This window comes from Rhinolophus ferrumequinum, chromosome 17, assembly GCF_004115265.2.
Source record: "Rhinolophus ferrumequinum isolate MPI-CBG mRhiFer1 chromosome 17, mRhiFer1_v1.p, whole genome shotgun sequence".
Classification (NCBI taxonomy): domain Eukaryota; kingdom Metazoa; phylum Chordata; class Mammalia; order Chiroptera; family Rhinolophidae; genus Rhinolophus; species Rhinolophus ferrumequinum.
Window position 1 is genome coordinate 16494696 of NC_046300.1, and position 15365 is coordinate 16510060.

General features: G+C 36.8%; 1 pseudogene; it reads right to left on the minus strand.

Annotated features, from left to right (window-relative positions):
* Nucleotides 1–5572: 5572 nt before the first annotated feature.
* On the minus strand, nucleotides 5573–8614 carry LOC117037146 (uncharacterized; annotated as a pseudogene).
* Between the last annotated feature and the right edge of the window lie 6751 nt (nucleotides 8615–15365).

The following is a 15365-nucleotide window of genomic DNA, read 5'->3' on the forward strand; positions in this document are numbered from 1 at the left end:
ATTACTGTTTTTAAATTCATAGCACTGATAACTCTCTGAAATTATTTCATTTTTGTCAACCTCACTAAAATGTAATCCCTGTGAGAGCAGGGACCTTGACTGTCTTTCAGTGCTGTGTCTTTAGGGCCTTTTGGACATAGACCCTTATTTTCAAAGAATACCTACTATCAGATTATGAGAAACTAACTGTTTAAAACAGAGTTTGGAAAATGTTAATGAGGTGGGAAAATAGTGCTTCAACTGCAATGCCAGGTCACTCTTACTTTTGGCACTAATGGCAGGGTTCGGAGGTCCCCAAGACCACCCTTGTATTGAATAATTTGTCAAAAAAGATGTGCAGAACTCACTGAAAGCTGTTATATTTACAGTTATATTTTGTTTCAGTGATAGGATACAGATTAAAATCAGACAGGGGGAAAGTGTCTAAGACAGAGTCTAGAAGAATTCCAAACATAGAGCTTCCGATTGACCTTTTTCCATGAAGTCATGGACACCGGTAACCCCTCCCAGCAACCATGTGTAACAGTACACATGGAGTACTGCGGACAGGGAAGCTCACCTGAGACGGTGTCCAGAGTTTTTATTGGTGCTTGATCACATAAATATGGCTGACTCTCCATGTAGCTGAGTCTCCAATCTTCCAGAGATAGAGCAGATTACTTTGTGGCCTAAAGAACTCAGCATAAATCATTGACTGTCCACTGTGGCCCCAGGCCCCCCACTTATAAGGCAGGACATCCCAAGGATCTAAAGATCACCTCCCAGGAGCTGAGGACAAAAGCCAGAACTGTGTTTGGGTAAGGTTAATTCTTTACTACATAGTAGCTCTACAAATGGAGTGATAACATATGTATGTCCTTTTAACACACAGAAATCCCTTTGAGAAAGTTGTTTACCAACTAATTCTGTATTTGCTGATTCATTTTTTAAATTTACTTGATGCTATACTTATGGGCTAAATTGAGGTCCTTTTCCTCAAAAAACTCAGAATCTTATAAGCAAGGCTAACATGTAAACAATTGCTATAAAAGAAATACAAGGATTTTTAAGTTATACAGGGACAGAGCAACATAAACAGGACAGAGGTGGAAAGAAGTACTCAGGCAAAGATACCATGTTTCTTCCAAATTGTGTAGGAATTTGGGATCTGAGTTTATTATATGTGAAATGAAGCAAGGGAACTATGCAGCTGATATTGCACTAATGCCCCCCCAATTCATTCACACCTCCCTGTAAGTACCTCTTCTGTAATCTCCTCACACACAAACCCTAAGCTTGACCGTGTGGCTTGTAGACACCTGAAAAGTGCTTTTTCATGTTGGACTTCTTCTTTTGATGTTTTCTGTGAACACCATGTAAATAGCTTGAGCTAACCTATTAGAAAACAAAAGACCATTGTGAGGAGAACCAAGTCATCCTGGCTAAAAGCCTCTCAACCACCAGACATATGAATAAGACCAACCCAGATCACCCTGTCACAGGCTCAGCCACCAGTTGACCACAGATACATGTGACAGACAGGCCAGCAGAGTTGGACGAGAAGGGTAAGCTACCCAACCGCAGGCAGACAACAGTTGTTTTAAGCTACCAGCTTTGTAGTGTTGTGTTATCCAACAAAGCAACATGGGTATAGACGAGATGATAACCTCACGTTAATGTTAGGTCACATAGGATATAAAATTCTGTATCTCTAAGTCTAAACTATTTTGTTTTAGCCTGTGTAGGTGATAGGGATGAGATAGGTCAAAACATTTTGGTGATTTCTTTATTCTAGGAGAAATTAAAATCAACCATACATACCCTGAAAATCAAAATCTGGGATCTGTTGTGCCCAATTGTCTCTTCATAGTCATAATGCCTCCTTAAAAATGCGCTCATATATGAAAACAAATAACAGAGAGTATATGAAGAAGTCTAAGAATAAAATGTTTTTCATAATATAATATAGAATATTGCTTCTATCCATGTTTCATGCCTAGCTGGTGCTCTATCTCCAGTAAAAGGCGCCAAAGTTATAAATAAGAATGCAGTGATCAAAATGCAATTATAAACATTCTCTTTCTAACCCCATAGCTTGTTTTTCAAAACACATTATTTAAATTATTTAAAAATTCACACTCTGTTAAAATGTTTTCTCACCCCTCTAGAGTCTATCTATAAAGAAGAGTACAATTTCCTTGAAAGGAAAAAAAAAATGTTTTTGTGTTGTGTTGAGAAAGAAAAAAATATTAAACATCTTGCATGAAAAAATTTCCTGAGAAATCTCGGAGTCCCTGGAGATCGCTCAGATGAGTCTCCAGTAAGCACTTGAACTTTTCATGGATTATCGAAGGCAGAGTGAACAGTGAAACCTTGAGATAATTTCTCCCACTTGCTTCAGTTTTCTGATCTATCAGGAATGCCTACATCTTGCCTTTACTGAGCTCCCGACTTGGATTTTGAAATTAGTTCTGACTCCCAAAGCCTAAGAGAAAAACCAACCCGACATATGTGCAGTTTCTCAGTGGCTTTAAATACACGGTGGGTTTCAAAATGTGTCTCTTTGAAATAAGTATCCAGATAGTCATTTGCCATTTAACATTTAGTGACCAACTGTTGCTGATATTGTCATAAATTTGGAATTCCTGAACTCCATTTAACAATTTTCCTTTTAGAGGAGACTGGGAATGGCATATCAATTTGGTGTGTTGGTTTTTGATGATTGCAGAGAATGGCTCTTTTCAGCCTACTTGTACTTTGAGTTCCTTTTGATAATAAATACTCCCTTAGCCCACTTTCTTTCCATTCTAATCTCAGACCTCCTGTGCAGATGTAGATGGTTGTGCAAAATAAATCACACTGTAGATTACTGAAATTTGATTAAAGTTAAAATATAGCCCAATGTCCAGATCATGTTAAGAGTTACCAACTTTTTTTCTGTCAAGAAGAAATGGGTAAATACAAAAAGGTATTTACATTCTATTGACTATTATGTGTCAGGCCCTTTAGAATGCTTACTTTCTTAAATCTTTTCAACAATTCGTTGAAAAAAATATAATCAGAAATAATAAAGACAAGAAAGTGCATAGATAACTAACTAACTTAATTAACTAACTAAATGACTAACTTGACTACAACCACAGATTCAGGAAGAAATACAAATATCTAATTCCTATAAATACTTTAATTTTAGGACAATATCTGTCCAACAGATTTCACTAAAATTTTAGAATATAAGCATTTGCTAATGATTCCCTCTTTTAGTATTCAAAAGAAGCAATAATCTTAAAAAATATGTCTGTTGTTAGTACTGTATTCAAAACAACAACAACAAAAACAATTATATATAAATTATATATAAATTATTCAGGGGTCATACTTTTGAAATTATTGTCTCTAGAATACTGTTTAACATTTTATTTGATTACATTGATTTTATTCTAATTTATTACTTTTTAACTTTTTACTATCTATCTATACACATAAAAATGCACAAAATCATAATCTCACAGTTTGATGAATTATCACAAAATGAACACATCAATATACCATGACGAAAATCACAAAACAGAACATTACCGGGATCCCAGAAGCCTCCTTCATGTCCTTTCCAATCCCTACTTACTTCTTCCTGTCTACCTTGTACCACTATTCCATAAAAAAGATATTCCTGTTCTTTACAATAATGGAAACAGGCCATCTCTGTTCTTTTGTTCATGGATTAATTTGCTTGACAATATACTGGAGATACTCATCCATGTTGTTGTGTCTAACTTTAGTTCATTAATTTTTATTGTTGTATACTACTCCATAGAATGAGTATACTACAATGTATTTATACATTTGATGCTGTTTTACTGATATAAATTTTATTTTACATATTTTGGTACACACACACATACAACTTCTTAGGGATATATGGTTGTGTGAAACAATGTCTTATAGGGCGTGGGTGCATCCAAATTGAATACATAATGCGAAAAATTTAATAAAGTATTTGTATATATTTTCAATCCTGCCAGCAGTATGTAAGCGTTCTAGAATTCCATTTCCTCAGGAATGCTTGCTGTTGTATTTTTAATTCTAGCCTTCCGAGTAGATATGTGGTAATGTCTTCTTGTTTCTATTTAAATTTCTCCTTTTTAAAAATTAAGTTGAACACTTTATTTTTCCTGTGTTCATTGACTATTTGGAAACACTTTCTATTATTTTAAAGAGTCTCTTAAAATCTCCTAACTATTTTTTTTCTGTTAGAATGTTTTTATCATTGCCTCTTTGCAAAGATCAAGTGTGGACCGTTTGTCTTTTTGCTATTGATTTCTTAAACTCCTTTATGTTTTTTGCTTGATAATATGTGCTGCAGATACTGTCTCTGCCTCAGTGATAGTTGGTGAGGTAGAAGAAGAGGTTGGAATTCAGAACACTTGGTGCCTTGAAGGTCATAGTAAGGTCTCAGTAAATATGGTGGAAATGTTTTGACCTGGGAATGACATGACCTGACTCAAAATTCTGAAGAATCATCCTGACTACAGAATGATGAGTGTTTGGAATTATGAGTTATAGTTATTTTTTCATATATGAGTCAACATGATCATTTCGTGAAATGTGTGTGTATGTGAGTGTGTGTTTGATATAAATATAAAACATAATAACAAATAGCAAATAACCAACCTTGGCTCCCACCTCCAATACTTTCAGATCCACTAAATTAATGTCTCTATGGATGTGTGGTTCCAGTCTCCTCAGGAAATTCTAATGAGGACCTCAGTTCAGAATTGTTGGGATAAATGTACCCTAAGCACACTTTTAGCCCTGTAGCTTTGTTGGTTCAATAGACCCCAGAATTCTCTCAGTTTTAAAATAATGTCAGTGTTTTGTGTATGCAAGGGGGTGCATTTTTTCCCAGGAGGGTATACCACATTTTAAAATCCAGCTTCCTCCTTGGGGTTGCAGTAAACAAATACTATTATTTTTTCTGTTACTCTCATTGTGGCTCTGTGTAGTTATGCAGCTATCAAGTGATTTCATATGCCTTATATATTTCAATTAATGCAATGTTATTGCATGTAATCCTGATGCTTTTTATAAAAAGGTGACATTTTACAACATGCACAAAGAAAATATAAATTTCCACCATGTTCTGGCAAAAACACACACTCAAACACTCTCAGTGCAACTATCCCCAAATAAAAATGCTTTATTAGGTAACAAACCTCAAATGTGTGGGGCTTCTGTGCCTACCAGTGTGAGCTCACGGAGAGTTCTGCTTTGTTTATTGTTACTGCAGAGTAAAAAGAAGGGAAAGGAAGGCAAGAGTTGTCGAGGTGAATTTCGAGAAGCTCAAAGCCCATCCTACCATAGGAATTGATCCAGAACAGGCTGTTCAAATATTTAGTGTCTTCTCTCCCTGTCCCTTCCTTACTCAGTTATAGAAGTTTGTCAGCAGAATTTAAAGACCCTCAGGAAGCTGCTGGGTTGGCAGTTAGAAGACTATATCTATGGATTTTTACTATAGATTTGAAGAGAATCATGATTAAAGGAATTTTACAACTCAACTCTATGATTAGGAATGAGAACATGATACAATGTGTCTCTAACATAGCTTCCTGTAATTTTCTTCGTTCATTATTCCATGACTCGGTATATGGTTGCTTGTCTGGTCAGGACGTTTCTTCTTCCAAGCAAGGTATACAGCCAGGTGTACTGCTTGAAGTTCTACCCACTGGGAGGATTTCCCTTCACCACTGTCCTTCAGGGATGTTCCAGAGAGGGGCTGTAGTGCTACAGCTGTCCACTTTCTGGTGGTGCTTGTAAACCATGCAAAACAATCTGTGAACCAGGCCGGAGCCTTCTCTTCCTCTGTCAGTGGATCATAGTAAATTCCCCATGAGACCATGGTGCAAACTGGAAGAGAGAAGACAGTGTTGCAGGAGTAGGGGCCACGGGCATTTGGGACACTTCTTCATGTATCTACTTGTACATTCAGGGCCTGCTTGAGCCTGACCACATACTTGTATATACCATTTCCATTGGATAATGCTGTGTGCACACACCCAACTTTATGACAGATTAATACCCAGGTCACGATGGACAGCTCAGGTGGCATGGTAAGTTGGTTGCCCACAGTTATGTGTTCAATCTCTACTAGGGCCTAGTAGCAGGCCAAGAGCTATATAGTTACCTGTTGAGGATCGCAGGGCTTTGCTCCTAAATCCAAAGGGCCTGCACTGTGGTTAACCTATAGGGGCCTGCCGAAGGCTCCAAACAGCATCCATATCTCCTGCTGACACTTCAAAAACCATTGGAACTGCTGGATCACATGGCCCAAGTAACAAAGCAGCTTGCATAGAAGTGTAGACCTGTTGCAGTCTTCTCTTGTTCTGACCTTACTCAAAACTAGTTGCTTTTTGGGTCACTCAGAAAGTGGATATGAGTAACACGTCCAAATGAGGAATATGGTGCCTCCAAAATCCAGAGACCCATTAAGCATTGTGACTCTTTTTTTGATAGTACGAGGGGACAGATACAACAACTTAACTTAGAAGTTAAGTTAATGCCCCACACAACTGGTCCCCTAGAGATGTCACTGAGATCAAAGGTCCCCTGAAACAGATTTGTTTTCCACCATTTAACACACAAACATTTTGACAATAAGCGTAGTTGCTACTTCTTCTTCACTAGGTCCAGTCATTGCAATGTCATCCAGATAATGGACCAGCATGACATCTTATGGCAGAGAAAAGCAATTAAGATTCCTGCAAACTAAATTAAGACAAAGGGCTAGAGAGTTAATATAGCCCAAGGTGGGAAAATGAAGGTGTATTGCTGTCTTACTAGCTGAAGGAAAACTGCTTCTGGTAGATTTTATGGACAGGGATTGAGAAAAAGGAATTTTCCAGATCAATAGACATATACCATGTACCAGGGAATGTGTTCATTTGCTCAAGCAATGAGACCCTATCTGATATAGCAGCTGCAATTTGACTCACCACCTGATTAAGCTTCCTATAACCCACTGTCATTCTGCAAGATCCAGCTACACAGGCCACATAGGTGAGTTGAACGGGGCTGTGCTGGGACTCATCATTTTTGCATCTTTTTAGTTCTTGAGGGTGACACTAATCTCTAATCCCTCCAGGAGTTCAGCATTGCTTCAGTTTACTGTTTTCCTTGTTGGAAGCAGTTCTAATGGCTTCCACTTGGCCTTTCCGACCATAATAACCCTCACTCCATAGGTGAAGGAACCAATGTGGGGATTCTGCTAGCTGCTAAGTATGTCTATTCCAATTATACATTCTGTAACTTGGGAAATAACCACAGGAAGGGTTTGGGGATCCACAGGATCCACTGTGAGATGACAATGAGCTAAAACGCCATTGACCTCTGACCTCCTTAAACCCCTACTTTAACTGGTGGACCACAGTGAAGTTTTGCGTTTCCTGGAATCATTGTCCATTCAGAGCCAGAGTCCAATAGTCCTCAAAAATTCTGAGGATAAAGATTATTTCCTTTTCTCCAAAGTACAACACCCTGGGGAAAGGTCTTAAGTTCCTTCAGGGAAGAATGGGAGAAAGATTAACAGGATAAATTTTCAGTACTGAACCAGGGTCCTTCCTCAAGGGGACCTGGCCTCTCCTTCATTCAAGGGGCACTGGATCTGTAAACTGAGTCAAGTCTCAGAATTAATTGAGGGCCATGACTCTCTGTTTTTTATGATTAGTGTTATATTTTGTTCACTTGACCTGAAAGTTTTCTGCTTTTACAGATCAAAGGATGTAGTCAACTTCCTATCGATTTCACTCCTAGGAATACCATGATCAATAAGCAAATGCCACAGGTCTGTACACGACAAACTATTCTTATTGCTGCTTTGACTCTGCTCTTCTTTACAGGAACCACACCCACTTTGCCTTTGGTGGTTGGGTACCATCATTTGACCCTTGCCATCCCAGGATCCAATTATTCCCACTGCATTTTGGTTTCCCAATTCAGTGACTACAGTTCCCACTGTGAGGTTGGCCTACAGAGAAGAGTTATCATGGAGCTCTTTAATAATGGCAGGGCTCCCCTCAAAAATTTATTTCTCACAGGATCATTGAAAGGTATGTCTTATGGACTCTCCCAGGGTGGGTGAGTAGGCCTTAAATGAAAAACTCAATCTAACATTTCAGTTTCCTTTACCCTTTGAATTCCTTCTTCTACATTAAACCAAGGTACGCCTGACATTTCAAATTTGTTGACTATGGGCCAACTTTTGGGCCACGTGTCAGCCAATATTGAAACCAGCTATTAGATCACTTTCTAACAACCCATGCTGCAACATTAATAGCAGAATCTCTTTTCAGGGAACCCACTCCGATAAATTCAGCCTGACCAACTTTATGTTCCTTCCACCATTACCTCACACCCAGTATCATTCCCATACATATTTCCAGGATTTAAGTTCTGTATACATTACAAAACCCAAGTTCTTTCAGGGCATAGTATACCTCGTGGGTCATACTTTGTACCTCACCTTTAGGGATATGCTGGGATTTGGGTCTAGTTGTAGGTGTAGAAGTAAAGGCGGTGATGGGGGTAGGTCCTGAGGAGAACCGTCATTGTCTTGCATGACAACTGTCCCAGGGGCGGCCATTACTGTTTCCTCAGGCAGTGCAGGATTAACTTGACTGCAATCAAGTTAAAATGTTTTCACACACACACACACACACACACACACACACACACACACACACAACCCGCAAGGATTTGAGGTTTGGAATACATAAATAATGCCTATATATCAATAAAACAAATTATCTGACAAGGAAAATGGGTAATAGAAAAGGAATGGCCAATAAACATGTGGGAAAATGTTCAATATCATCATGGAATTACCAATTAAAGCAGTTTTATATCCAGTATTGGCTACAATCTAAACAATTTAAATATTTACATTTTCAAAAATTTTGGAAAAACAATCAACTTTTGGCAAGAATGTTGACCACTAAAATCTCTCATGTGCTTCTATAAATGGACACAACTATTTTGGAAAATAGTTTGGCATTACTTAGAAAATGTGACAAGGTTCATATCCAATAATCCAGTGATAAATCTCTGAGGTATATATCCTAGACAAGGTTTGCAGATTAGCACTGGGAGACATGGACAAGAATATTCAAAACAGTACGATTTGTGGTGGCAAAGAATACTTAACAACCCAAATAATTATCAATAGGAAAATAGATAAATAAATGCAGTACAATCAATAATCAATTACTGAGCAACACTGAAAACAAGGAGGAAAAAAACCCAAAAATCGGTCTCTTGATTCAATTGATACAAAAGTCAATATATGCAATCAAGTGTATTAATATTTAAGAATATGAAATACAGAATAGGGAATATAGTCAATAATGTTGTAAAGACTATATAGGGTGCCAGATGGGCATTGAACTTATCGAGGGGATCACTTCATAGATTGTGTAGATGCCTCAGCACTGCGCTGTACACCTGAAGCTGATATAGAATAATAGCGAACATCAGCAAGAATTAAATATATATGCATATATACAGAGGGTGCCAAAAAAATGTATACACATTTTAAGAAAGGAAAACTGTATTAAAATTGTAATACTCAATATATACCAATAACAAAAGATGACTGCAAGTCACGTGTGACTTCTGCAATAACAAGAGGTGCTCAAGGTGGTTACCATCAGTTTCCAGACACTTCTGATTACGGTGAACTACTGCTTGAGCAATGTTGACCAAAGTGTCCACTTGTATACATTTTCTTTCTTGGCACCCTCAATACACACACACACACACACACACATATGTGTATATATATATATATATATATATATATATAATTATGGGATGTAAAGTACATCATAGGGAATATAGTCAATGATTGTAATAGCTATGCACAATGACGGAGGGGTAGTAGACTTGGGGGGGTTATCATTTTGTGAGGGGAGGGGTGTGAATGTCTAATCATTATATTGTTTTGTACAACTGAAAATAATATCAAAAAAATAAAGCTATTTTAAATATTTAAAAAACAAAAAGGGATGATAAAAGAAAGAATAAATATATAGGGGTAAAATTGTGGAGAAAAGTATAGGATGGATTAACCCAAAATTCAGGAGAGCACTTACCTCTGGATGGGAAGAAATAAAAGAAGAACACACAGAAACTTTAAGTGTTAGTGTTATACTATCCCATTTCTTAAACGAGGTAATGGAAACTTGGGCAGTGATTTAATTGTTATTCTTTAAACTTGGACTTTTACATTAGAGATTACAAATAAATATTTCATGTATTTTAAAGATCACTTTTTTGATAGTTATATATGGGAATCAAGATTACTTGAGGCATTGATGTCAGTTCAGGTTGTCTGATTTGTAACCCATGTATTACCAAGAATATTATGTACTCGTAACAGATCCTCTCTATTCCTTCATTTCCTTTTCTCTGATATCGGAGATAATAAGATCATCAAGTGTTTTCTTTTAAGATGATTAAATTAGTCCATGTCAAAGCTCAACCTGATGCCTGCCATCGAGTGTGTACATGTTAGGCATTGTTTTGCAAATACATGCCTGAATATATATATATATATATATATAAAGTGCCACAAGTCATAAAGTGCCACAAGTCATAGAATATGATGAAACCTCTTCTTATGTGTTTTATATATGTCTATCATAATTGGGTACCAAATTATAGTGGTAGCACAAAAACTCAAATGTATAAGCAAGACATACATATAAACAGAATCAAAAATCGAAATAGACCTCTAATCAACAAAATCTATAAGTATTAAAAGATTACTACACCAAGCAGGCTTTATTCTAAGAATGCAGCAGTAGATCAATTTCAGCAAGTATTAAGCTATTCTAATACTTTAAGAAATTCAGAGATTAAAGGATATGATGATCTCAATCAGATGTCAAAAGCAGTAAAACATTCAACATTTTTAGACATAATTTATTATACTAGCTAAAAATAGAAGAAAATCTTATAACTTAACATCATGAATTTTTTCTACCAGAAAATCTAATGAAATAAAATTTTAATGATAAAATATTTTACACATTCTGACCAAAATTAAAAGAGGAAGGAGATAAATACTCCTATCACAATTACGTTTTTACAGTGCAATGGAATATATGATAAATAGAAAATGACAAGATAAATAAATAACTAGAATATGACCATTGAAGGGAAAGGAACAAAATGTCACTTGTTTCAACTAATATAATTTTCTACATAGAAAAACCAAAAGTTCAAGCAGGTAGGCAGAAACAAAAAGACCAACAAAAACAAATCAAAAGCTTTCCAGGACACCAGCTGTATTGAAAAATGCAACTAGAAAGATGAGTCATTTGCAGTAAAATTAAAACCTTGACCAAATTAGGAATGACTTAACTAAATGTGAAGGGTCTAAAATAAAAACTAGAACACTTCTGTGAAGGCATAAGCCAAGATCTCAATAAAGAAAAAGTCATACCATATTTCTGGATGCAAATAATAACTAATGTACATTCAAAGTTCCAGCAAAATGTTAGACACTTATAAAAAAAACTCACTCAATTCAACTCCAGAAAAACAAACAACCCAATTAAAAAATGAGCAGAGGACATGAAGAGACATTTTTCTAAAGAGGACATGCAGATGGCTAACGGACATGAAAAAATGTTCAACCTCACTAATTATTGGAGAAATACAAATAAAAACCACAAAGATATACCACCTCACCCCAATCAAAATGGCTATCATCAATAAATCAACAAACAACAAGTGCTGGTGAGGATGTGGAGAAAGGGAACCCTTGTGCACTGTTGGTGGGATTACAGATTGGTGCAGCCACTATGGAAAACAGTATGGAGGTATATCAAAAAGCTGAAAATGGAACTACCTTATGACCCAGCAATTCCACTCCTAGGTATCTATTCGGAGAAATCCAAAACTCTAAATTGAAAAAATTTATGCACCCCTATGTTTATTGCAGCATTATGCACAATAGCCAAGACATGGAAACAACCAAAATGCCCATCGGTAAACAACTGGATTAAGAAACTGTGGTACATTTATACAATGGAGTATTACGCAGCCATAAAGAAGAATGAAATCTTACCATTTGCAATAATATGGATGGACCTAGAAAACATTATGTTAAGTGAAATAAGTCAGACAGAGAGAGACAAATACCATATGATCTCACTTATATGTGGAATCTAAAGAAAAGAATAAATGAATGAACTAATCAGAAACAGTCTCAGAGACATAGAGGAAAAACTGAGGGTTGCTAGGTGGGGGAGGTGGAGATAAGGGGGAAGGTGAGGGGATTAAAAAACACAATCAGTAACCACAAGATGGCCACGGAGATATGAAAGTCAATTTGGGGAATGTAATCAATAATGTAAAGATTCTGTAGGGTATCCGATGGACACTTGTCTCATTAGGGAGACCACCTCAGGGATGATGTAGATGCCTGATCACTGCACTGTGTACCTGAAGCTGAACAATAATGAATGTCAATTATAGTTTTATATATTTATTTATTTATATATATATATATCCAGTTACAAGAAGTAGAGTACAGCGATCGGAATAGACAGTGGAAATGTAATGGCTGTGTGTGATGTTAGAGGGGTAGTAGATGGGGGACGGGGGGTTATCACAGTGTGAGGGCTATAAATGATAAATGTCTAACTATTATATTGTTTTGTGCACCTGAAATTAATAAAAAAATGAAAAAACAAAAATAAATAAAAAATAAATAAATAAAATAAAATAAAATACACTATGGGAAAAAAAATCTTAGACACTCAACAACAACCTGGACTATTTTATCTAGGAGATAAAGTGAAAAGCAACACCTTTATTATGATAAAATGGTGAGATAGTGGGTAGATCGTTCATATTTTAAAACATACTATGATGGAATAGCAAATAAAACAGTCAAGTATTAGTGAAAAAATAGATCAATAGGACGGAATGGAGTTCACAATTAGAGCCATTATTTTATAGGCATTTACCTTACTGTGTAAGTGGAATTTCAATTTATTGTTTATATGGGGAAGTCAATAAATGTTGTTAACACAAAGTTCAAGTAAGTAAAAGAGATAGAGAGACAAAGGTGGAAAAAGAGGCAGGTCTGGAGGGCGGGAGGTATTGAGAAGGAGAGAATGAGAGAGCGAGCAACTATGGTCTCACTGGAGAGGGAGGGAGCGAGATAGGTAGATAGTAAGGAGCTGAGAAAAGTAACTCTATATGAATATATATGGTAGTATTAAAATATTTAATGGGGTAATATACATGTAACTTGGTAATAGAGAATTATTCCAAGATGCAAAATATAAAAATCAAAAAGTAAAATGCTGACAGAATTGATTTCACACATATATAAATTAAAGAAATTACCATCAGAGTTTGACATGTGACAGATGTGGAGACTTGTTTGTAACGTGGATGAAAAATATAAATCCATATTCATAACCAAGAAAAAGACCTCTCTGGGGAATAAAAATAGAAAAGGGACATAGAATATGTGCAATTAATCATTAACTCACCCTATCACCACAAACCATTTCTGACCCCCATCTGCCACTTTTCAAAAAGGCTTTCCTTCCCAGTTTTATTTTTATTACTTATTTTAATCCAAAATATCATTACACTCCTTCCCTATGAAACGATTATGTTGACAGTAATATATTGTGCATTATCCTTAACTAATCTTCAGAACTTCTCTCTCTCTCAAGATAAATATATCCACTGCCTTTGCTAAGGATCTATGCTAATGTTAAGGTCAGGAAGTTAGGAATAAATGGGGCCTCTGATATTTAGAATGAGAACATTTCAACAGACACAGATCATGAGGCTGAGAACCTTGAACCGCAAATCTTCCATTCCCAGCAGAAGAAGCGCCTCTCCACCATAGCAGGAAACCAGCTTTCCATTACATGAAAATATTTCAGTGACTTTACCTAGGCCAAATTCTTCAGAAGGAGATACTAATTCACCTTTGAGCCCAACGTACCACTCTCCATTGGCTCCTGACTCACAAACAGACTTAAAACCCTGCATGCACCAGGGTGAACATTCCATTTTGCACTGGGAGAAATCTGGGAAGATGGGTGGAAACAAGATTCTAAGGGTTTTAGGCAAAGGCGGTCAAAGTACAGGGTTTTATGACCTGGGAGCAGATCTAAAAGTTTTCTTACTTGATATATTGAAGCTTGAGTTCACTGGTATACTAAATCAACAACACTAAGGCTCTAAGACTTCTCTGGCATACAACAGAGAATGGAATTTGAAGGCTTAGGGATATAGAAATGTTGGAATAGACCTACCCCTAAGGGGGGCTCAAATGAAATTCTCTTCACTAAATCATTAAAAAATGCTTTGATAAGGGGAACATCAGCATCCTTATAAACCTCTGTTATAGTCGGTTGTCTTCTGTAATCTCTTCAGTCTGGAAATAAGGGGGGCGGGATTTGGGCTCCCATTTCACCATTATGAATTCAGGCTCCCTATTTTAGTGAAAGTAATATCATCCTGGAGTGGCAGGTGCCACAGGATGGCACTTAATTATTCCTTACTAGGTGGATGTAATTACTGTAATAATCCACAGGGACAGAGTTGTAATCAAAGTTTCGACTTTCAGGGATCTGTGACAGTACCTAATGTTTCACAGAGCCCATGTGAATGGAAGAGATGAGTAGCCTACTAAAGGGTTACTGATTTGTATAATCAGATAAATTCTAGATCAATGGAGATAAACCTGACTTGAGTTCCCATAGTCACTGAATAAGACTGGAAAATCAGTACCTGGGAAGTCTAGGGAAGAAGGATATGGATGTTCCTCTCTGAATAGAAATAAAATGAGAATATGTTTGTTTCCCAGGAAAATGCTTACAGGTTCCATTCACTGTGACTCAGGCTGTCAATAGCCAGGTGGTCAAGAGGACTTACCCTGGAGCTATCAGTAAGCCTCTTTTCTCACCTATCCCAGGTTTTGCTTAATGGATTCATGAATATTTTGGCAGCCATGAAGGTTCCATGTAGGCTCAACAACACAAAATCCCACTCACCATAGCTGATCTGACTGCTGTAACCTACTGAGCATGCAAATTGCCAATAACAGAGGTCAAATCTAAGCACTGATATGGCATCATTCCCAGAACTGATGGATGAAGGGGATCAGCCAGCCACCTAGTGATAGGCTGATTACATTGGACCTTTTCCATTTTGGGGAAAATAGCAATCTGCCCTTAGAGAAACAGATACATATTCTGAATGCAAGTTTGTCTTCCTTACCCTCAATTCTTCCATCAGCTCCATCTTAGATGGGCAGACTGATATATTCTCTGCCATGGTGTCACAAACCGTTTTTC